Source organism: Vanessa cardui, chromosome 18 (genome assembly GCF_905220365.1).
Source record: "Vanessa cardui chromosome 18, ilVanCard2.1, whole genome shotgun sequence".
Taxonomy (NCBI): Eukaryota; Metazoa; Arthropoda; class Insecta; order Lepidoptera; family Nymphalidae; genus Vanessa; species Vanessa cardui.
The window spans coordinates 5,134,520-5,158,415 of record NC_061140.1 but is presented as its reverse complement, the minus strand read 5'-3'; the positions used below and the strand labels follow the sequence as shown (position 1 = coordinate 5,158,415).

The following is a 23,896-nucleotide window of genomic DNA, read 5'->3' as shown; positions in this document are numbered from 1 at the left end:
TTGAACCCTATTACTGCGGATTCTTTACCAGTCAGGAATAAATCGAATCCGTCCCGAGTTCATGTCAATTCTTGAAGCATGAAATCGATAGGGGTTCGGTAATGCTATCGTATTTTGCATGTATTATATTGCGAGTTAAATTCCGGATAACATGCTTTATATATTTACGTGACTGTCAATTATATTCCGGACGAAATAACTTTTGACTGGCAACACCGTCGAAAAATACTTCTGATTTATGACGTAGTTTAGTCGTAATGTTAGTTTCGTTTATATAAGCGTGTCATCTGGGAAATGGGTATTACACGGTCGTGTATACCTTGTATGTGATACTAAATCTTTCAGGCCTAATAAAAGTAACAAAACTTTGTCTATATTTTTTGTCAATCAAGGAGTGGAGAAGGAATAAAGTTTATTTGTCTTATTTGTCCTCGATCTCATTCGCTTTGTTTTTATTGAAGTACATAATATGTAATAATCATTTATTAGTATCATTATATGGCAATTAACTTAATAGTTTTCACATAATTAATGCCCGTAAAGAAATACAATGTACAAAATGATATTACTATAGCAGATTATGTATAGGATAATCGTCTACTACAATTTATTGTTTCAAATAATATTTAATGTGAAAACACGCTCGCAGTGTTGTCATAATAAATATTATTTTTATTAAAATGAAACGTTAATATTATATGCGATGATAATAATGATGTTGACGATTTATGAAAGAGGTAGGGTTTGTTTATTTGGTCCAATATCATCCAACGTTAACGAATTCAAAATCAAAATAAACTTTATTTAAATATATTTTGAATCTTCATATAACAAACTATATTAAGTGAAGCTAGGTAGAACTGGTCAGAAAAATAAAATTTAAATACCTATATACAAATATTCGTTTTACACTATTGCCGAAAATAAGATAAAAGATTGACTTAATTAGGTATAATTAAAAACTTCTGAAAAGGTAAAAAACGGATGACGTTCTTTAAAAAATACATAAGTCATATATGTTATGATCTTTAATTACTGTATTAATTAGTTTTTTCTTTCGTTTGTTTCGTTTGTAGCGAAAGAATATATATTAGATAGTAAATTTTATTGATAATAATCGGTCACTAATGCGATTATTGTTTCTTAAACTACGAAGTAAATGCTAAGATAAACTTATTCTGCCTAAAAATATTTTATTCAACAATTTAATCCTGAACTGCACATCGTGTACGATACCGATCAGATGGGGTATCGAAATGAATAAAAAAAGGCACTCAGATGAATTAACTTTACACCCGGAATCAATGACGACTGTTACGGTACACCAAAATTATCACTATTATATATATAACCTATTCTCAAGATAACTTTTTGGTATGCATCATTGTGTACTATTATATTATGAAATTTTAATGCCCATTTCCAACGAAATAATACATAGAAAGAATAGAAATATATTTTATAATTAGAAATAATATCTAGTTTGATAGTTTGTTAAAATTTTCCCACGCGATTGTCGAGTAGCGACTTAATTAAATTATCACTTACATTTTGCGCTGCTAAGTCGTTTTTGTCGACGTTGTAGTTAATTCGTATTTATTTTTTACTCGAGTCCTAGCCGTGATAATACTTGACACGGTCAGAAATATTTAACTATTAATAATATGCATGGTAACAGATTTTAAACAAATTGTTATTCAGCGTTACATAAAAAGATATTCACTGTATTACTGCTCACGTAAATAATATAAAACTTGTAAATAAAATAGTGCATAATACAATAGAAGTAGTATCTTCCCTTAATTACTACAATGTGTTTCGGCAAATTAAAAAGTAATCCATACGAAATTAATACATTCATAAGCATATGTGTGTACCTCTATTTTAACACTGTAACATATCCTGTTTACTATAAATAACAATCTTTAAGTCAAAGTATTAATTAGTTAGGTGTCAGTCATTATTCATAACAGGAGTGGCCTTAATAGCCATCTTTAAAAGAGCCAATGCTTAGCAATGTCTTCGTTTCCTTTCAAAAAGAAAAGTTTGAAATACGTACACAAGTATAGGGGTTTTACGCGATACATGATGATGTTTTCTCGAAGTTGTTTTTGAAATAAAAATTTTTATTTATAAATAAAAATAAAGTAAGCACGATTCCGTATTAATCTACTAGGCCATCTCAACTCTTATATCGCTCAAGAATCAAAATATCATTTACAAGCATTTACAAAAGCGGTTGTCATTTGTACCAATTATATCTCAAGGTCGTTTGCGGAACAAAACATTTATCAAATACATAATGAGCTCAACTATTACGTTTAACTGCAAGTAGGTACTAGCGCCGCTGTATAATTACAGTTCTGATCAGATATGCCTTTGAGTCTAATAGATGAATGTCGTGACAACTATCGAGCAGATTGTATCAAGACTCCACGCATGATTAATAACATTCGCTAATTTAAAATTTTAAGGAAGATGCTAGAAATCATTCAATCGTAAACAAAGCGTAATTATGTTTTAACTAAGTATTTCAGATACATTACATATGAAACTATAGAGGTGAACTTACGTATTGTTAGTATGACTGAAATATATTGAATAATAAGTGGGTAGACGCGTATTTTTAAATGATAAAAATACTAAATCAATCCAATTTAAAACCAAGGTGTATCAAAATATGTAGCACGTTTCGGAGATGGTTTTAGTACACAATGTTATTATTTAAGTTACTGCGCTTCGCAACTTGACCTGCCGTGTCATTGACGGACTTTCATGTTTTTTAGTAAGATACAGTCTTACTGGAAATACTAAGTACACTAAATATCAAACCAATTTGTCAATTTAACGATACAAGTATGTAGCTGAACCTCCGGCTTGACCTGCATGAGACTTATAAAACAAACATCCAAGCATCGTTTTACCCGGTTATGGGTGTATTTTCGTAAAATCTGTTCATAGTAGATGTCTACCCCTATAAGGAACCTACTTGCCAAATTTCAAGTTTGTATATGTTATAGTTTTTTAGATTTTATTATTAACAATTGAATGGTATTTTGCTTTTATATTAAATAAAAATGAACTTTTTATCATTTATCATTTAATCAGGCATTTGTATATTAACTGAGTTTTTAAAGAGATATAAATGTAAATGGAACAGCAGCGAGCGCCCTGGAGACTCACGTAATCTCAGATAATGTAACAGATTGGAAAGTGTGAAATGAAATTTATTTTTTCACAGCGATTTGGAATGAAATCGTTTCAGTAAAATGTACTCATTCCTACTTAACATTAAATGTATATTAAAAATTAATGTATTCGTTCTTTTTTTAACTTAGTCGTTACTTAATATAATAATGTTTTTTTTTCTTTTCTTAGTTAGTATATTGTTCAAGATCATCTGACATTTAAATATTCACAAATTGTTTGCTACCGCCAATCAGTAATATCTTGCATTGATGTTTCGAATTGAAGGTTCAGGGAACCAGAGGTATTACTTGCACGGAATGCGTGACTTTTGAATACCAGTAAAAAAATGTTTACAATTTATGCAATGCCTCTTTTGGTTAAATATTACAATCAGAGAGTTCATTAGATCTACTACCTCACAAAAGAAGTAAATTTATATTCAAATTGATTAAGTTTAAAAAAACCAACATTAATATAATTTTAAAATCACGTTTAATAGCTAGTTAAATTCGTATGAGCAATGCACACAGACATTTTTGTAAGGAATTCAGATATAGGGTTACGAACCCTCTTCAGACTTACAAACGTTCAAAAGTAAGGCCTACGGAAATATATTCGCGTTCAAGTTTAATTTGATTCACGAACATACAACACATTCATAAATGTGATATGAGGAAACTGCAAAATTCAATTTGGTGGCATTACATCCGCGTAACAGGCCTTCCTATCCATTTATTTATACTTCGTTTTAAACAAAAACTCCATCAATAAACATTAAAAGTAAAGTCTATTAATATTTATTACTAAGTCGATAAGAATACATGAATACAACAAAGAAGTGCTATGAAAATGTTTTGGTATGTATGCCGTATTTACTTTCATTAATAATTACAATAATAGCAAAACTTGAAGCCTCACCTCTCCTACCCTCAAACAGAAATACTTGTTTAATGTAAATACGTGTACAACATAACATCTTAATTCCCAAGGATGGCGGCGCATTGGCGAAGGTAAAATCGAAGGAATGACGACCTCCGTGGTTGATTAGTGTGTACACCGGTTTTCATGGCTACGCCACTCCGAGGTCCTGGGTTCGATTCCCGGCCGAGTCGATGTAGAAAAAGTTCATAGGTTTTCTATGTTGGTCTGGGTGTTTGTGGTACCGTCGTTACTTCTGATTACCCATAACACAAATGCTTCAGCTACATACATTGGGATAAAAAAAGGAAGGAATGGTTTCTGTTTTTACAGTACAGCGTCAATGTCTAAGGACGGTGGTGAACACATACCATCAGTTGGCCCGAGTTTCAGCCTATTTTAGGCATAAAAAAAGGCAAATTCAAACTTCGGAAAGTGATATGTAACATAAACTATAATAATCATTATTACATTTAAAGAATACATGCAACAAAATAGCGTTTCAACGTAAGTCTGTTTTCAACATTTGAAGATTTGAAATACGAAGTGAGCTCTTACAGAGAAACACGGCTGGTACTTCATTAGTTTAAAACATTAATTTTTTTTATACGATAGTCTGTTTACTTTCATGCGGTAAAATGAATGAAACTTGACATTTCGAGGACTTAGAACCTTTCTCTTTTTACATAAAAATCTAGCCTTTAATGTATAAAAGTGAATACAAACGGAACATTAAACTATATACTGCGAACTTGAGAGAATTTTCCACCAAAGCTTGGAGAAACTTGTTGACTTATGCGATAAATCTTTTTCCTTTCTTTTTTTATTAACTAAAATAATATTTTTATTTTTGTATTTATCTTTGAGTAATATTGGAAGCATATAGTTACTATAACTATAATTATCATGATGTTGCTCTTATGTATGTATCTGCGTAGAAGAAGTCCTACAGAAAAACTAAAAAAAAATACATTGTTGTTTACTTTTTTTAATGTATCGTACAATATAATATAATATAACTAATCTCGTGTTAGGATAATGTAATTACACACTATTAACAAATTGTTCGACGCGTACGTTACATGATAATCGGAACCGTAATCTTACCGAAATATGTCGAGCATTCGTCGACGAAAGTCAGCCGGGATTAGTAATATAATAATAATATGAAAACTTACGCTTCATTTAGTATGGACTACAACAACAACAGCCTGTAAATTCCCACTGCTGGGCTAACGGCCTCCTCTCCCTTTTGAGGAGAAGGTTTGGAAAATATTCCACCACGCTGTTCCAATGTGGGGCAGAATACACATGTGGCAGAATTTCTATGAAATTTGTCACACGTAGGTTTCCTTACGATGTTTTTCTTCACCACTGAGCACGAGATGAATTATAAAGACAAATTAAGCACATGAATCAGCGATGCTTGCCTGGGTTTGAACCTGCAATCATCGGTTGAGATGCACGCATTCTAACCACTGGGCCATGTCGACTCATATGGACTACAAATATTGTGTAATTATTTAACGTCATGTAACACGATTATGTTATTTAACACCAGTGTAAGAAAGTATTTATAACATACGCATGTAAAAGCAAGAGGACGTTGCCTTTTCATCTAAACATATTGTCATTCTATAGATTTGTCACGCGACAATTGTATCTTATTAATCAATCGTCGTGTTCAGCACATACACGATGCGAGTTTTAAACGCAATTTATTTGTGTTAACAGAAGCATACAAAAGTCCAACGTGAAGGACGTTTTAAAAATGTGACGTGTGAGTTTGCGTTTAAAATTTGTTTGATATCCGCCCACCTTCTTTTGCAACATAAATGTGAAGATACATAGATAATGGTATTCCAGCTTGCGATGTCGAGCCTCATATCTGAGTCGTTTGAATAATTAAATATTTAGTTGGAGAGGAAATTATGTTAGCAATTTCTAAAAAAATATTTTGAGTATTCGACAAAAAAAATCATTTGGCTATTTTTTTAAAGGTTGTAGCATAATAAAAGTAATCAATTTTATAGTTTCATGTTTCAATGTTCAAAATGTTTTATTTTCTTAATTTTTTTTTTTGTTGTATTATAATATGAGGTACGTATTCGTTTGATAAAAAACTTTAATGTTGTAGTGTGTTTAGTCTTTATAGTTTATGGAATATATTGAAACTTACATTTTACACAAATTAACATTACGTTAATTTGTGTTTCAAATTTACAAGCTTTACAGGCATTAGATATAATATATTTGATGAACAGAATAATTAATAAATACTGAAAATTGTAGTTTTATTACTAGTATGTATTGTATATGTTAAATATATGAAATAATTTGTCACTATTATTTTATTACAATAACAACAACGATGGATTTGACCCCGTTTTGACGATCATATCTGATGATACGTGAGGAGTCTAAGATGGCGCGAGCTTACCTTTAAGATATTTATACAGTCTTACCTTGAAGATATCCGGAATGTAATGCTCAGTAAACTCAAACGCCGGAAGAACATTCCATATCATTTCTGTATACATGAGAAATGAGGAAACAAAACGCTTCGTACGAATGGGTAGAATGTTGATGACGTAGGGTGGACTCGCACTGTATCGAATTGTCAGATGGTAGATGAACGAGATAATAAACTAGAATGAAGAATTCTACTAGAGTTTCCATTTAGCTGAACATTCAGGCAGGAAGGAAATAACGCCGTACAGTGCGAATATTCTATTATTCGCTATGATAGAACCTACAGTCAAAAATTTTATTGCAATATATATCAGCAGCCTCAAAAGGCACAGCTGACATGACAGCAGTCGATACAACCACTATCTATGAAGAGATCGCATAGTAACTACCATGGTCTACGTGCTCGTTTCCCATCCCTACTATTAATAAAAAACCACTTAACGTTATACGAACCGAATGTTATTTTAACTGGTAAATTTATTAATACAGTTGCGTAAGTAACGTCGCGTTGCAGCGTCAATTGACCGCCGGCCCAGATGACATCATATGACGACCTCTACACCATAACTCACTAGCGACTAATCGATGGTGTCGAAACCGTGGGCTAATGGAACTTTCGGGCCACTCCTACAGCTTAATTTGCCACGCGCTATTAAACTTTTATTCGGATCGTAGGGTTCAGTGCTAAAATGTGCCGATATTGTGATTTATTGCTTATTTTAGGACGATAAAAGATTGATATCTCTGTGTTTGTGGGCTTTATATACGATCCAAATTATTTTAGTTAAGTAACAATAAATGATTTTGAATAGTTGACAATGATAAGACACATTTTGCCTCATATATTTTCATGACATTTTTAATAATGTTTCATACCATTTACCATAATATAACTATGCATTATATGCATTTATGCGTGGTAGGGGTTCCTGCAGCTCAGTCTCAGTAGGTACCACCTACTCGTCAAATATTCTACCGCCAAACTACAATAATTGTGGTGTGGTTTGAAGGATAAGTGAGCCAATGTAACTATAGGTATAAAGTACATAGCATTTCAGTTCCCAAGGTAGCTAACGCAATGGCATTTATTTTATGATAAGGCGATAATTAAAAAAGTTCCACAGGGTTCCCACCTTGGGCCATTATTTTTTAACATTTTTATTAACGATCTTACATTGTGTTTTAACCATTCTCGTTACTATTTATTTGCCGATGATGTTAAACTTATGAAACCTATTCACAGTCTTAATGACGCTAAATTGCTGAATGAAGACTTGGGCAAACTTAGCGACTGGTGCGACTATAACAACATGTCTATGAACATCGATAAATGTCATTTTATTAGATTTTCACGAAACAAATCAGACTTAGTGTACTATTATACTTTTAAAAACAAAAAGTTAAAGGAAGTTACCAGTGTTCGGGACTTAGGAGTAATCTTCGACTCAAAGCTCCGCTTTCATCTGCATATTGATCACATAATAAATAAAAGCTTTAGAACACTAGGATTCATATTACGTAATGGTAGGGACTTTAAAAAAGTGTCCAGTAAAATTAATCTTTATAACACTTTAGTACGCAGTACGCTAGAATATTGTAGAAATGTTTGGAATCCACATTATGAAGTATACATAAAAAGAATAGAACGGGTTCAAAAGAGATTTTTGTGGCACCTGTCTTACAGCTGTAACATAACTAAAACACACCCTCATTACATTGACCGATTAAAATACTTTAACCTTGATTCTCTACAAAACAGAAGAGAAATACTTGACCATACATTTCTGTTCAAAATGGTAAATAAAGATATAGACAGCCCGCAATTACTTTCAAAACTATACTTTAATGCACCAGTAAAACTCCCAAGAAGGCTCGTGTATACTCCATTCAATAAAAAAAATGCAAAAGTAATCTCGCTCATTATTCACCTTTGAATAGAATGACATTAAAGTTTAACTCTCTTTTTAAAAATACTAATATTGATATATTCTCGGGAAGGCCTCTTGAATTCAAAAAAACAATTAAAAAATGTATAATTAATTAATTAAGCTTAGATTTTAGTTTATAGTTGTTGGTTCTCCATGCACTTTATTTAAACTAAAATGTATTTAAACCAAAATGTTAACTTGTGATTACATGCACTCTGTTACTATTTCAGCATGAAGTGGTTGCCTGTAACTGAGGTAGCACATAGCATCTTAATTGTATTAATTTAAATGGCTGTATTTGTGTATACTTTGTTGGCGATCCAATAAATAAAAAAAAAAAAAAAAAAAAAAAAAAAAAAAAAAAAAAAAAAAAAAAAAAAAAAAGTTTGTGGTGCCAATGTCTGTGGGCTATGCTGACCACTTACCATCAAGTGGCCTATATCCCAATCCGCTTACAGACATAACATAAAAAAGCAATTAAATAATGAGTAATATATATTTATTTTATTTCAATGCAAGTATATAATATGAAAGCATTATTATCTTTTATATAATGCAAAAATGTGTTATGCGCATGTATTATCTGTAAATTCGTTTTCTGTTTTTTTATCAAGATTAAGACAACAGAAAACGAATTAACAGTTATATCCTTAAAACACTATCTAGTTCTATAATATACTGTTAAACAACATCTAATATCAGTGTATCAAACTTGTATTATAATCGAATGTTTTTTATTTTACATTATTTTTATTGCAAGAAATAAAAGATATTATCAGAATTCTAATTAAATTCGTTCCACATTTAACGTTATTGTCAAATGACGATAAAAACGGTCGTCTACAAAACCAGTGACACGCTCCATAACATCCCCCATTTCAATCAATTTCAAATTGGCACTTAAATTAATTTCAGTAACGGCTGCTATCGATTTACGAGCCAATTAAGCCGGAGTAAGAAAAAATCGATCGTTCTAATATTTCAACGGTTAAACAATTAATTTCAATTTGGAATTATTAAGGGTTCGTTTAATATATTTTTTTATTAATACAAACTATTATACAATAAAAAGCAAATTATTGCCTTGTACCGTAATACGTATGTATTTAATGTGGTTCATGATTAGATCTTGAGAATTGACATAAGACCTAACCTCCTTTTTTACTCTAAAAAAAATAAAAAACTAAAATGAATATACTTATTTTGAATATCGAACAAATCGCTTATAATAATGCCTTACTTCATGTCTACAATCGATGTGTAACTGTCTCATTGATCCGTGGAAAGACTACTCGACTCAAATAAACCATTGACTTTTTCTTTCCGTAGAGGAAATAAATACAGTGAGGAGTTTCGCATTTTACAGTTCCCTGACTTTTAAAGCACGTACAGCTATTGGTACTGCTCCTGATCTACTTCCGGTCGTATGAGATTCTTGACCCATCGAATGTAAAGATGAATGCACAATCATTGTTAACATCTACGTGCATTGTATTATATTCTTCAAATTTCAAAATCTCAAATATACGCTTCAAATTAGGCACTCCTGTGTCTAAATTTGGTCCATAGTTTTCATACCTTTTGATTTTACTTTAAGAAATATTTTCATACAAGGGTAAGTTAAAATGTTGTTGTAGCATATTGTTAAATAAACTAAAAGAGTGTTTTGAAAAGTCCTCTTACGTCAGAGAATTCACTCGGATATTGTTAGGATGCTGTACATAGTCATTCATTTAAAGTAATTTGCATTTAGTATATATAAATAAGGCTGGTTCTGGTCGAGCAAAATGTCGAGAAAAATGTAGACGATTTTTAACATTACGATTCTAAAGTCTAAATCAATGATGGCGCATGTCAGTATATCAAAGTAGTTATTATCCAATAGCGAGAACACTTAAATCTTTTGGATAGTTTGTATGTGCTGAATTTGCGTTCGAATTCCATACCTATATTTTTACATTTTATGTCAGTTTAATAAATATTGACATTGAATGCAATGAAATATTTTTTTTATCAAATGTCATGGCATCATTGCGGTTAACTCAGCTATGAATAGTCTTTTGCAAAATGCATTGAAGTATAGAATTTGCTTTTTTCTTAATAAAATGGATGAGCGTAATGTTTTATATGGTTCATGATTCACAGTAATTATGATCTCATACTCAACTTCAGTTGACGAGTCATTTTTGTTTTACAAACATGCGATATACTAATCAGCAATGGCGGTTTTTAAATTTAACTTATACATAACACCTATATTAGAGTATTTCGTTTTTTTAAGATACATGCAAAGATATCCATGATATGGTTACTATTTGTTCAACTACGACTATGTCCATAAATGCGTGAGTTCATCGATATTTAAATATTAAAGCTAAGAGACGTTTCGGTCCGAATCATAAGGTCGTAAGTACGAGAAATAAAGGAAGCTTAGTTCAACACATAGCCCGGTTATTTTTCGACTAATATAGATCTTTACGCATCTCATCCGAGGTAAAATCTTTCATACTAGTATATACTATATGTGAAATAAATTTCGTTACTCACTGAGGTCCATGACATGCATATACCGGATGTATTTATATATTATTTTCACGATTCATCATTATTCAATTTTTGTAACGCGCAATTCTAACCCCTTTAATCAAGTATTTTCTATAAATGATAATTTTAATTTGGACTAGTATTTCTTTTTATATTGATAAAGATATTTGAATAAATGCGTGGATCAAAGAACTTATATCCGGATGAATAACTGAGCTTAATAATTATAGTATTATAATTCTTATCACGTTATAAAAATCTTATACGTGTAACGTCAAGACAAGTAGCTAGTTAATATAAAAAGTAATAAAACAAAAATCCAATTAACTTTATTACAAAAAGTATAAAGATAATAAGGTATAATTTAATGAAATAAAAACGAAAGTAGGTGGGTAACTGTAAAATGTTTCTTTGCGGCCATTTTGAAGTTCATTCAGGATCAGTTCAAGTTGAAAACATTTTAGCGTGAATTTCTCGCGGCGCGAACCAAAGGGAATTACGAAAGTTTCGGAATGAATATGCGAAGAGCTTTTAAATGTTAGTTTCTGGCTGCTATGATAAGTAAACTTAAATAACGAAATATTTGACTCGTGAAATATGAATTTCGTCTGGCAGAATGTAAGAGATATTGTTTTAGAAAATTTGAATATTTCAAACTGTTGCTAAGTAACAAGTTTCACTGTTATTCAGTATTTAATAATGATGATGTAATAAGCAAAACAACATCTGTGGATTTAGTTTTTGAAGTAAGAAAGCTCCAATATGGAACACGAAAGACAGCTTAAATTTTGGGTAGTTAGACGTAGTTTCGAGACGCCGTCGAAGCTCTTGAAGTCTCTCATCTCGGTAGGCAACAAAGAACATTCCACTGGCTAACTATATGTATACAAGTTACCCAAACTATTTAATGAATTAATCTTGAAAATTATTGGATACAATATATATACTTATATGTTGGTGTTAGATCAAAAATATATTAAATTCTGTCGCAATTTATTGTTTTAATACCGACTTCCGGTGTTTATTTTCATTGTAATATAAAAAAATGGGTACCTTTATTAATCATCTTACATTGACTTCATATTTAATGGTCTTTTTAAAGACCTCATCATTTACTTTATAATAAAAATTAAGTAGAATATTTATCGGTTGCATTAACGTCAATCAGAAAAGATTTTAAAGAAAGAGAATTATAAGATTTAAAAATGCACAGATAAAATGAGACCTATATTTTATTATGAGCCTACTTTATACCAAGACAATGATGACAACTTGTACTTTCAAATCACGTCAATTTGAAATTTCAGTAAATGTAAAACTGAATTTCAAATTCTGTAAAACAAGCGAGAGAAGTACGCTCGGCTTCGCGGAATGTAAACCGCGGCATGTAAATTAACCATCGCATTCTACGCGAACGTACTTCATAGCATTTTCCGGAATAGAATTGTTCGTTTACCACTTATGTTTTACCGATCCAGGTTAATACAATACTGAGAAAAGCTTAGGACGATTGCACGAAATCTAATGGAAGTATTACAAAAGGTAGACGAAGAAATGAAAAGTAACTCTAATTTCATTTATATTATTGTGAGTTCTAATCGGCCTGTTATCACTTACGTTTGCTTAATTTGTGTTTATCATTTCGTACTCGACGATTAAAGAAAACATATTAGGGACTACTTATGTGTTCACTTCACTTTCACTTTCACCTTTCTAGCAGAAGACATCTAAGCCCAGTAATAGGGCTTTGTTGTAGCACATGATAATAATACAGAAAATGCTTAGAATTAATTAATGAGTATAACATTCGAAATTGAATGATTCTTTTAAATTGCTACACTGAACCACTGATTCACGTAAAACAGAACTTCTTGTGAAATATACAGACTTCTTAAAATATTCCTCTTCAACTTCCGACTACGACATGAATCTGAAACTGAAATTTACAAAGACGAAATGAATTGCAAATTGACCATTTAAAAAACTGAGATGACGATTCAGTTTCAAATTGAAAATTCTACTAATATCACTCACTCAGTTAAGTCTTTCTATATAATATACCGATGTTAGTCACAAATTAAACGTATGATGAATAAAAACGCAAATCAACAAATCCACATCTATGAAATAAAAGAGCTTCATCCACATCCCTTACACAATAGAACTTTATTGCAGTCTGTAGCTAATTCTAGTTACGATTCCCGTTACTTCCCGTTCGAAATAGGTCAGGATAGGATGAAGTTAAAACGGATGTTAACGCCTCGCACGCAACGCACCACAGAGTATTCATGTCCGTATATTGAAGAATAAACTTTTATAAGCTGTGGAAAAAAATGCATTCACTATTACCTTTAACGATCACTGGGCTTGAATGTTAAAAAAGTCAATTGTCGCACAAGGTTACGAAATAAACCTGTCTCTTTTGAGAGATGAAAGTAGCTGCCAATTCGATTAATAATTCAGTGTCCGAATATATCAAGTTTTAACCGGATTCGATTAAACAGATACAATTTTTTCTGGTATATGTTGGCGGATGAACATATGGCCTACCTGACGGTAAGTGATCACCACCGTCCATAGACAATGGCACATGACCCACCAATTTTAGTTACGTTATAAATAACTAAGCTTATGTCCCTTTTGCTTGTAGTTCCGCTGGCTCACTCACCCTTTAAATCGGAACACAACAATACTGAGTACTGTCAGTTGAGCGGCAGTAATATATCTCATGATATTAACATTATTATTATTATTTAATGTTATATGCTAATAGTAATAGTACCTAATAGCTGTTATTGGCCTATTAGTTATTAAGTATTTGTTATTTTTGTTTATCAACGGCTGGATGTTGTGCAATTAAATAAATAATGTTTTGGTATATTTGTCAATACACGGCTACACCTCTATCGTTCTTTATCAGTAGTATGTAGTATATCATAAGTAATATTAAGGAGGTATATGCCTGTGGGCCTCTTAAAAAAATAAAAAGTGATAATTAAGTTAGTTTAAAGTCGAGCATGAAATAAAATATTTACTCGAACTTACAAAAGAGACATGTAGGTCCTCTTAATCGATTTGCCACTCATCCTATGGGACGACAATCCGACGAGACCGGAAGGAGATCAGACGCAGAACCCTATTACGTGCTTTCCGTGACATGGGAATATATGTTTTTTTAATTTCACTACCTAACTTTTATCGGTCAGACCAGAGTTTCGAACCCCCGAACTCTTGAGCCACGTTTTTACTTTTGATCATCTATGCTGTCATCATTTTTTTCGTCTTAATTGTTTGTTAATATTGAAATCTATACATATTATAAAAATGAACTATCTCTTTGTAATATTAAAATTACCACCTTTTGCTAAATGCACATGGATGTGTACACCGTACCAACATATACCAAAATAACATTATTTAAATTGTCTGTCTGTCTGTCTGATCCGACTAATCTCTGGAACGGCTGGATCGATTTTGTCGGGAATTTCAATTGCAAATAGCTGATGTAATAAGGAGTAACTTATGCTACAACAATATATTTTTTCTATAATTTAAACGCGCACTATGTCGCAGGCACATCTATTTACATTAATAAAAGTAATTGGCTTTTCTTAAGATATTTTTTATTCTTTGCAGGTCATACAAAGTTCCTGTTACGCCGTCCGTCACGGCTTCTAATTAAACAAGTAAGCCTTTGTTATATCTTCGCTTTATTATGTATCTTTATGTTATAATAAGATTTAGCTTTCGCCTTTTAAAGGAATGAGGAAATGGCTTTTCTTTCTAAAAGCTCTTTATTCTATTACCTCTTCCCATGAAACAACTTCAACATTTTTTATTCTTTGTTAAATTACAAGCTGCTAAGCTTGTATTGGGGTCATTTAAAGTTATTATTTTTATGTGCCAGAGATATATGCTATGATTTGTAACAAAAATGTGATAGGCCGACATAAAATCCTGTAAGATTTCTATATAAGGAGACTGTCCTTATCTACGAGTGTATAAGTATATAATATTATGTACACGATATAAGAGTCTCGTGCAAGTAATGTTCGATATCGGTGCAATATCTTGGTAATGTGCCATACTGCTGACTGCACGCTGCTCCCGACGCTATGCCAAATGGCAGATTTTATCATTATTATATTGTATACTGACATGTGATAGTGTATCTGAACCATTATGATCGATCATCATGTAGTTTTTAATTATTGAGTGGTAGGGCTCAGAATGGATACTACTTCTTACTATGCTTTTGATAAATATACCTATTATTTAGTAGTGTCATGTCCTGATTTGATTTGATTTGGCTTATGGTAAGGCCTATATGCCACAGACTTGGTACAGACTATTGTCGTACAAACATATCTACCGACTTACAAGTCTGAGTAAAAAGACTTTCAGTTTTAAGGACGCAGAGTTTTTCAAACAATTTTCTTAGCAGGTAATATAATATGCAGACTTTCAACGTTCATGAATAGCTCCGACTTTTCCAATACAACTACTTCTGTCAGTCTGTCTTCAGTATGCGCTGCTAAGTTGTACTGACAAAATTAAATAGAAGTATGTGCCATGTCCGTGTCTACTATAAGTCAGAGCAACTACAGGCACAAACGAAATAACTGACAAAGCTTGAGAAGGTTGGTGGCTCATTGTCGATGCAAAGAATGGCTAATATTCCTTAAATTTATATAATAGATGGTAACCACTTACTATCAGTCCGCTTACCTAATAGATTAAAATAGAATGAAAGTTACACTGTAATAATACAATCCAGAGTTTCTATGATATACCTAAATTTATTGTTTGTTTCCAACATTTCCAGTAGTTTCAACGGTAGAAATGTTTGTATTGATACGGATGCAAAACAGCATCGGGTAGGGTTTAGTGCCCTGTCTAGACGGGGGCGTAAGTGTCTGGTATAAATCACGTCACTTGTAAGCCATATCTATGGGCTTTAAGTTCCGAAGAATTGTAAATGATGACTAGCCGAATATTACACCTTTGAATACGGATCGGATCTCCTTTCAGGCGTACTTTATTGAAATAAATAGGAAGCTAAACGTTCTATTATATCGCGAATAACAGCATTTTACTTTCAAACATTACGTTAAAGAATTATTTAATATGATTAATTTAACAAAATCCCTATAAAACTGTATATCCAAAACGCGAAAGAACAGAAGATACAACACAGAAAAAAACATCAACAAACAAACTCGCAAAATAGTAGACTTAATTGTTTTATTAGTCCGTGGCTTTGCTCGCGTTTTAAGGGTTGGTCGTCAGATGTAAAGATATAAAAAAGTTACCTAAGTGACATTGCGTTTAAAAATAATCTTGCTTGATAACAAATTTCGTCAAATTAAGTTCAGTTACTACTTACGCATATAATATTAGCATAGCGTTTTATTTATCTTAAAATCGTTTTTTTTTCGTTGAGTCTATCTAAGGATATGCCAATTAGTCATGTATTTATTATGTAGTCCTTTACCGGTTTTATCGATAAAACTAATGAGTTGTTTATTATATTTTATTATTATTTGTTATCTGTGTATTGTATTACAATTTAAATAAATCCATATATTTTCAACGCACTATATAAAGTTTCAATGTTGTTCGTTTTAATAATTTAAAAAAAATATTGATATTGTTTTGTTAATAAACCTTCTCAAATATATAATTTTCACGTAATATTATATGTCAATGATATAATGTACATATGAATTAAAGCTGATTCACTGATAGTAAAACCGCTCGGAACCACGAATGGTACATTTGTTTATTTTAACATGTCACATGTCTCCTATAACATTTACATAGTCTCCTCCTTTCGCGTGTGTTTCCTTTTGTATCTTATTGACATATACGTACATACATTGTTTATGTATACAAGTATATTGATTTCCAAAGAAATGAGGGAGAATTGGAACGTAATAGCAATCGAAAATGTGTTAGTGGTAAAGGAAACAGCTTGCAAATACCCAACTGCTGGATTGAGGCTTCTCCTATTAAGAAGGTTTAGTTATTCATTACCCTGTGCAAGCGCAGATTGGTAAATGCACATTTTGTATGATTGTACCTGACACATGCAGATTATCTGATAGTGTTTTATTCACCGTTGACTACTCATGAACACGAATAGGCTATTTGACAATAAGAAAAATAAATTGTGTATTATTGTAATCAGTGTATATTATGAGTTTAAAAATGTATATTTACTAACGAAAGTTGAAAATAATACATAATTTATTCAAAAATCCATCAATAAAAATGCAATTTTCAAACGTTTGTCACGTGACACAAAACGCTCCTGATTGGCCGGGCTTATGATGAAGTCACTTTCTTGTAAACATTGCTTTTCTACTTTATGTACCACAGATTAAAATACAGGAAAGTGACGTCACCGACCCCATTGCAGCACCATATTGTCCAAATAGCGTTTTTGCGTGCTATATAAATATGGAATTTTTAATATGATATTTTTCAGCAAATATGTACTAGAAATAAAAAACACAACTTTTACTGGGTTCCTTAACTCCTACTAAATAATATAAAATGGATTTTAAAAACCAGTCAAATAGTCTATTAAGTTCATTAATACTCGTAATGCCTGCTTGGTTTGTACCCCGATGTATGATTATATTTAATAAAATATTTTTGGTAAATATTCATGACAATGCAACCCTCTTCTAGAAACTTCCAAATACGTACCAACCTATGTGATTCGAGTAACGCCCTACTTGTAAAGAACATACCTTAGGCGGTTTGTTAAATCAAGCTCTCGTTATGATTATAAACTCGAACTCGAGTAGGATATTATAACCTGCATCTGTGAGGGGAGTGTTGTTACGGGTGCTTATAAATCATGCTGCAGTGAAAAAGCTGACATTGTGCATTCGCAATATCCCCGGCATATACAACCGAGTATATTAACAACAGGGCTGGCAGAAGCGGAAATTTAATTATTTTAATCTTACAGATACTGACAATGCAATTTTATTTGTTTATAAATATTTCTATCAACCCTAGCAGACCACAGTTCTAACACGTATAGCCTTTTACTACGACAGATGCGTATAAAGCGTTTATACACGGTATAAATTCAACGTTTAATTTAACTTTTGTGTTCTATCAAAAACCTTTTAAGCCACTCGCTTCATCTGTAAAGCATAAAACTCAGTCTTATCTTTTAGAGTGCTTCATATTATTTTTATTCCTATTTATAAGTATCGTATATTTATATAATTAATACTACGTTTTAGGTATGTTGGTAAAGAGTAACTGCAGTATTTCTTGCAGTTGCTTCTAGGTGGAACATTAAGAAACAGGAGTAACTTTAACTTTTAATACGATTCTGTAAAAGGCGATACAAAAAAAACCGCTAGCGCGCTTCTAAAGGTCTACTTAAATATATTGTATTTTGATTGATTTCGATTTATACTAAAACTCGCAAGTAAGCGTATTTCATACTAATGGTATATTTATTTACTAATAGTCTAAAATTTACAAGACATACTCTTCAATTAATATACCGCAAAACAGTAATACTTTGTTGCTGTGTTTCATCATATTGAAGGGTGTTTTGAGTGGTTAACATTTCTTGCCGTCTTATAAAATAAATTTTAGAGTAATGATAGGTTATTGCTTTGAAGATATATATATATATATATATATATGTTTTAAGCTATATATTAAAAAATAAGTTGTATTTTTTAGAGATGTAGCTCACAATGACAACGAAGTCGGAGAATAAATTGTCAGTACGAGCGCTTTCCATTTGTAAGTCGTTCCATTTCTAAACCATGTCGGGCACATGTTAAAACTTTGTAAATACATTGACAAATCTCTAATATATTAACAGAAAAATCCGTATAACTATATCCATACTAATATTATAAATGTGATGGTAACTGTATCTGTCTGTTTTCACTGCCAAAACTATGAATCGAATTTGATCAAATTTGCTTTGAAGCTAACTTGAACTCCAAGGAAAAATATAAGTTACTTTTTTGCCTAACACATGACAAGCAACCTCTGAAACGCGAGCAAAGCCGCAGGCGACAAATAGTATGTAATGAGTCCGAGTAACGAGTAGCTACAGTTAAATTTTCTGGAAATAAAGTACTCATTATTTACCAAATAAATAATGTATCAAATTACGGTGTAGGGACGACGTTAATATTTATAATAACACGGTACGGAGGCTCGTAAAGATCGTTAGGTTCGATATTGATTGCACATTTGTTATCTTATTCATAAATTATCGAAAAGTTAATTTTACCCATGCGAACGTTTACGGGACACTTAGTGTGTAATTATATAATTAAACATTCCGATGTAAATAATGTCAGTTCATAATGCGGTGTATAGAAATATATTTGTAATGAACTTTATTGAATAGTGTTCTGGCACGTTATATAAATATTTCTTTGTTTTATTTCGTCCAAGTGTTATGCTAACGGTGGCTACATTACCCCAAGGCCGAAAGCGATACTTAAAATTTTACTTAACGTATACTTGTGTATTGCGTTCATCTATAGACGCAGACACGTTAATTTATTTATTCGAAATTTAAAAAAATCAGTTTTAATCAGTCAGTTATTTTAAATTGGATATATAAGAAAATATTATCTTGTTTTTGAACATCACGTGCTCACATATATTATTATCATCATCATATTTAATCTTATTCGATTTATTTAACAAAAAAAATATTTAAAAATATTGAATTATGAATAGTTTACTAACATTTGTTTTGTCTTGTTCTTGTCTTTCTTGATTAAATTCTCAATCCGAACCATTCTCACTTACTGTAAAGCTTTAAAATAACAATTCAAACGTGCTTGTAAAAAGTTTACAAGAATAAGGTATATTTTGGCTGTGATTTTTGCTGTAACTCAATTCGATACAGACAGCCCTGATTAACGGCGTTTCGTATATTGACACCGTATAACGTTCTGCATATTAGAGTGCGCTTGAACAAATTTTATATGTACATTATTTATCTCAATTTTCTATACGTATCGAAAATGAAAATGTCCCAGTTTTTTTGTCGATAGCCGCATATTTCGCATATGTAATTCAACATTCCTTTTATTGACTTGTCAACTGAATAACTTTTGAAGTCGAAGTATTTAATACTGTACTGCTTAAATTGTGCATATAGGATTGAAATGCATGTGTACATGTATTATACTATTTATTTTATTCAAGTATTGATTGATGGCAGTTGGAATGATTAGTGATCACGCTTATTATATTGGTTCCACGACAAATTATAACGGCACGTTACATTGGCGAAAAAATTTGTGCAATTTTGGCACAAATGCCAAAAACAAAAAAATGATAAACATTTCTTAACTTTGTGATCTACGTATATAAAGTCTTGACTGACTGATTCATAATCGCCGATCGTAAACTGATAAAGTAAGGGCCTTGTAATTTGTTGACTAGGATCGTTTTATTAAGTAGACACCCACTAAGGAAGGAATTTTAGAAATACTTTTGGAAATTCCTAAGGGGGTGAAATAGGGTTGGAAATTACAGTTAATATAAGCAATTTCCGAGCAAAACCGCGAGAAACAGCTAGTCTAATATAATTAAATCAAACATGATATATGTAGGTAGTTATTATGTCACGTCTCGTGTGCTGTAATTAAAATGGTTTACACGTCCCTAAAATCGGAACCGCACATACCTATTGACAAAATACCATCCAATGAGGTATTGTTATAGTAACTTAAATGTAGCATTGGAAAATTCAATAAAACCGATGTATTCAACAAATAGAAATAGCCCTATCGCGCCATTTGGCGCTATTCGTCGCTAAAGATAAACTCGTCAGTTCAACACGAGAAAACAAGTGCATGTAAATTGACGTGTCAAATTGACGAATATATTAGGTCATATGATATTACAAGTTATTTCGTTTGTGTAAAGATCATATTCACATCAGAAATAATTATTGATAATTTGGAATGGATAGGCCGATGCTACATTTAAGTTGTGTCATACTATAATTATTATATCACGTCACGTGTGCTGTAATTAAAATGGTTTACTCGTATCTAAAATCGGAGCCGCACATATTGTCCGTCCAATGAGTTAGTGTTACCTACATAATAGTAATTGTTGAACAAATACCGCGAGACGACTTGACTATTTAATGAGCCGTTTAAATAAATAAACTTTCTTGCGGCCGAACATTATGGTCAAGTGCACGCTTAAAGTAATTAACCTCTTTGGAACGTCTTTAAATTCACTAGATTGAGCTGCACGAGATTACTTTACTACGGACCTAATTAGTCTAGAGAAAATGAATTTCACAAGCATCCGAAACGAAATATCTCGCAACGAAGTTTATATTTTATTTTACGTTGAAAATCACTCGTAAAATGCATAAATTGTAACCTTGGCCGAAAAAAATATGCATACATTACCTTGACCAACAAAAATATGGGTTACCAGACATTCACTGTAGTCTGTAAAATGCGCAAAAGAAACGTAAATTCACGTCTTAGTTCTTCAGTAGCAAAGAGAGTGCATTTACTGCTTGTATTCTAAAAGCAACAAAGATAAAATCTTTTTGTTGTTTATGTTCCAGCTTTCTATTGAAGCAAATTCTTTAAAAGTTTACCTACTTGTGTTTTTAGAAAAACATTCAAAAAGTAAAAGTATTTTATGTCCATTTTCTAGACTAGGAAGCCTTACCGATAGGATAAATCTGGACTATTGCTATATATATTATCACGACAAAATAGTCTCATATCTTCTTATATATTTTTATCAAATTGGACATTACTGAAGACACTTGAAAATACAATTTATATATAATATTTTATAGTGATATCCCTTATATGAACAGATGGCCAACCCACTAGACATAAGTTAGAGTCCTAGATAAAACCTACATGTCAAAACTTTCAACTCCAACGTGAAAATAATCTATAAATATATATTTTATGACAGCAATAAAATCGTGACACCTACGACTAGAGGCTGTCATAAAATTAGGCCTCAGCGACCAGTATTTCTTCAATAATAGAATAACGACTTGGCACGCACAATCCGACCTGATCTTTGAGACTGCTATCGTCCTACTAATCCTACTATTATCTGCTTTTAGATGCCAATTCATTAATGAGCTATAAATCTAGCTTATTTTGAGACATACAATGTAATGAGTGTTCATGCACGCTTACAATGACTACATTTTTTTTAAGTATAAAACCCATGATATACTCTTTAATAAACTTGGATGTCGATCAGTTAATTTTGAAGCTTATCATTTGCTTAGTTAACAAAAAAATAAATCGTGAAGTTCATGGTTCAAACTTTGCGCCATTGAACTTCAAGTTTGAACTACAAAGGTTTAAATATTGTTCAAACTCAAACATATCAATAAAAATGTATTTGAGTTTTCTCTAACAACTTGGTTCTACGAATATGATCTCCTCTGTGTGGTTTGATTGCTGGCTCTATAGGGTTATAACTTAATAGAGATTACACCTGTTTTTGCGTCATTTGTCACAGTGCGTGGAATTCTATCAGTGTGATATTATTCCATTGGTTATATGTAGTTGCATTTTCAGTCTGTCAATAAAATATACGAGAAAATGAATCATTTAATGGAATATAACAATTGCAATTTGCATTTAGAATGTTTTTTGCATTACATATCCTTGCAACGCCTAAACATTTACGCGACAAAACATATTTATGTTCGTACTTCGTCTACGATTATTCGTAAAGGTTTATGTTCAAAGGTAAACCTTTCAAATTGTAATATGTAATTTTAATTTTATTTATAGGTTGATAAATAAAATGCAGCGTTAATACTGACCGCCTGCTTTAATCATTAATCATGGTATCGATTGAAAAACTTCAACGTCAGCTGTTATTTATTGAAATAACGCAGACACGACGCCGCATGTAATATAGACATACAAATATTTTCATAGTTGGAAGTCAATATTACAAGCTATATCAATATAGTTATCATTAGTCGAGGACACTACAGTGCACAATTTCATTATATTAGATCATTGAAGAGTTGAATACTTACGACGATCGTGCTGAATCGTCCAATTTATTATTTTGAGCACATTTTTTTTATAAAAAGTATGTATATTTTTGATGTTTGATTTTTGCTATAGAGCTTTATTTTTCATTTGCATACATTTAAAAAATAATTGAATTATTTATTTTTGAAAAGGAGGGTTACTTTTTTAACTGACCAAAATAAATGTATACAGCTATTGTCTTCCTCAACTAGTTATTATTATTGTTATTATAAAAAAAGCGTATAACAATAGGCACATAAAATTTTATAAACTCTTAACATCTGCCTTCATCAATAACGACCTTCGTACGACATACTTAAAACCGATATAGCCTGACCTTTAAGGTATTGTTATTTTTTCTCAAACATCACCTGCATCGGCGGTGCTCTCGCACCCTACAAAAGGAACAATGCCCTTACTCCCCTTTAAAAATACATCTAATGCCAGTGTGGGAGATCATCCGTCGATGGTTAATGGTCGAGCCGAGAGCCCATAAGTCACACGTAGGTATATTTTTAGTGGCTCAATACCGAGAACTGTTAATGCCATAGTGATGCAGTGTCAGTAAATAGCAGCACGTGATATCCGTCGTCGAAATTGAATTGTTTAACGGAGACATTACTGTAATGTGTTTCACTGTGGATCGATGGCAAATTGGAATAAATAAATATAAATATTGGACAACATCACATACATAACTCTAATCCCAGTAGCTAAAGAACTTGAGTTATGGAAGATCAGAAGTAGGTACCATAAACACCCCGACTAAATCTAATTTAT

General features: G+C 31.7%; 1 protein-coding gene across 6 annotated transcripts in view; it reads left to right on the top strand.

Annotated features, from left to right (window-relative positions):
* LOC124537662 (dystroglycan 1) overlaps positions 1-23,896 on the top strand; it is a 100,164-nt gene that overhangs the window by 51,485 nt on the left and 24,783 nt on the right. For 5 of the 6 annotated variants that reach the window (XM_047114573.1, XM_047114576.1, XM_047114575.1 and 2 more), the window contains one exon: positions 14,688-14,737. The exons of the other annotated variant lie outside the window; for it this stretch is intronic. The gene's annotated coding sequence lies outside the window, so the exon portion shown is untranslated. The remainder of the gene's footprint in view (positions 1-14,687; positions 14,738-23,896) is intronic. 6 annotated transcript variants of the gene reach the window in all.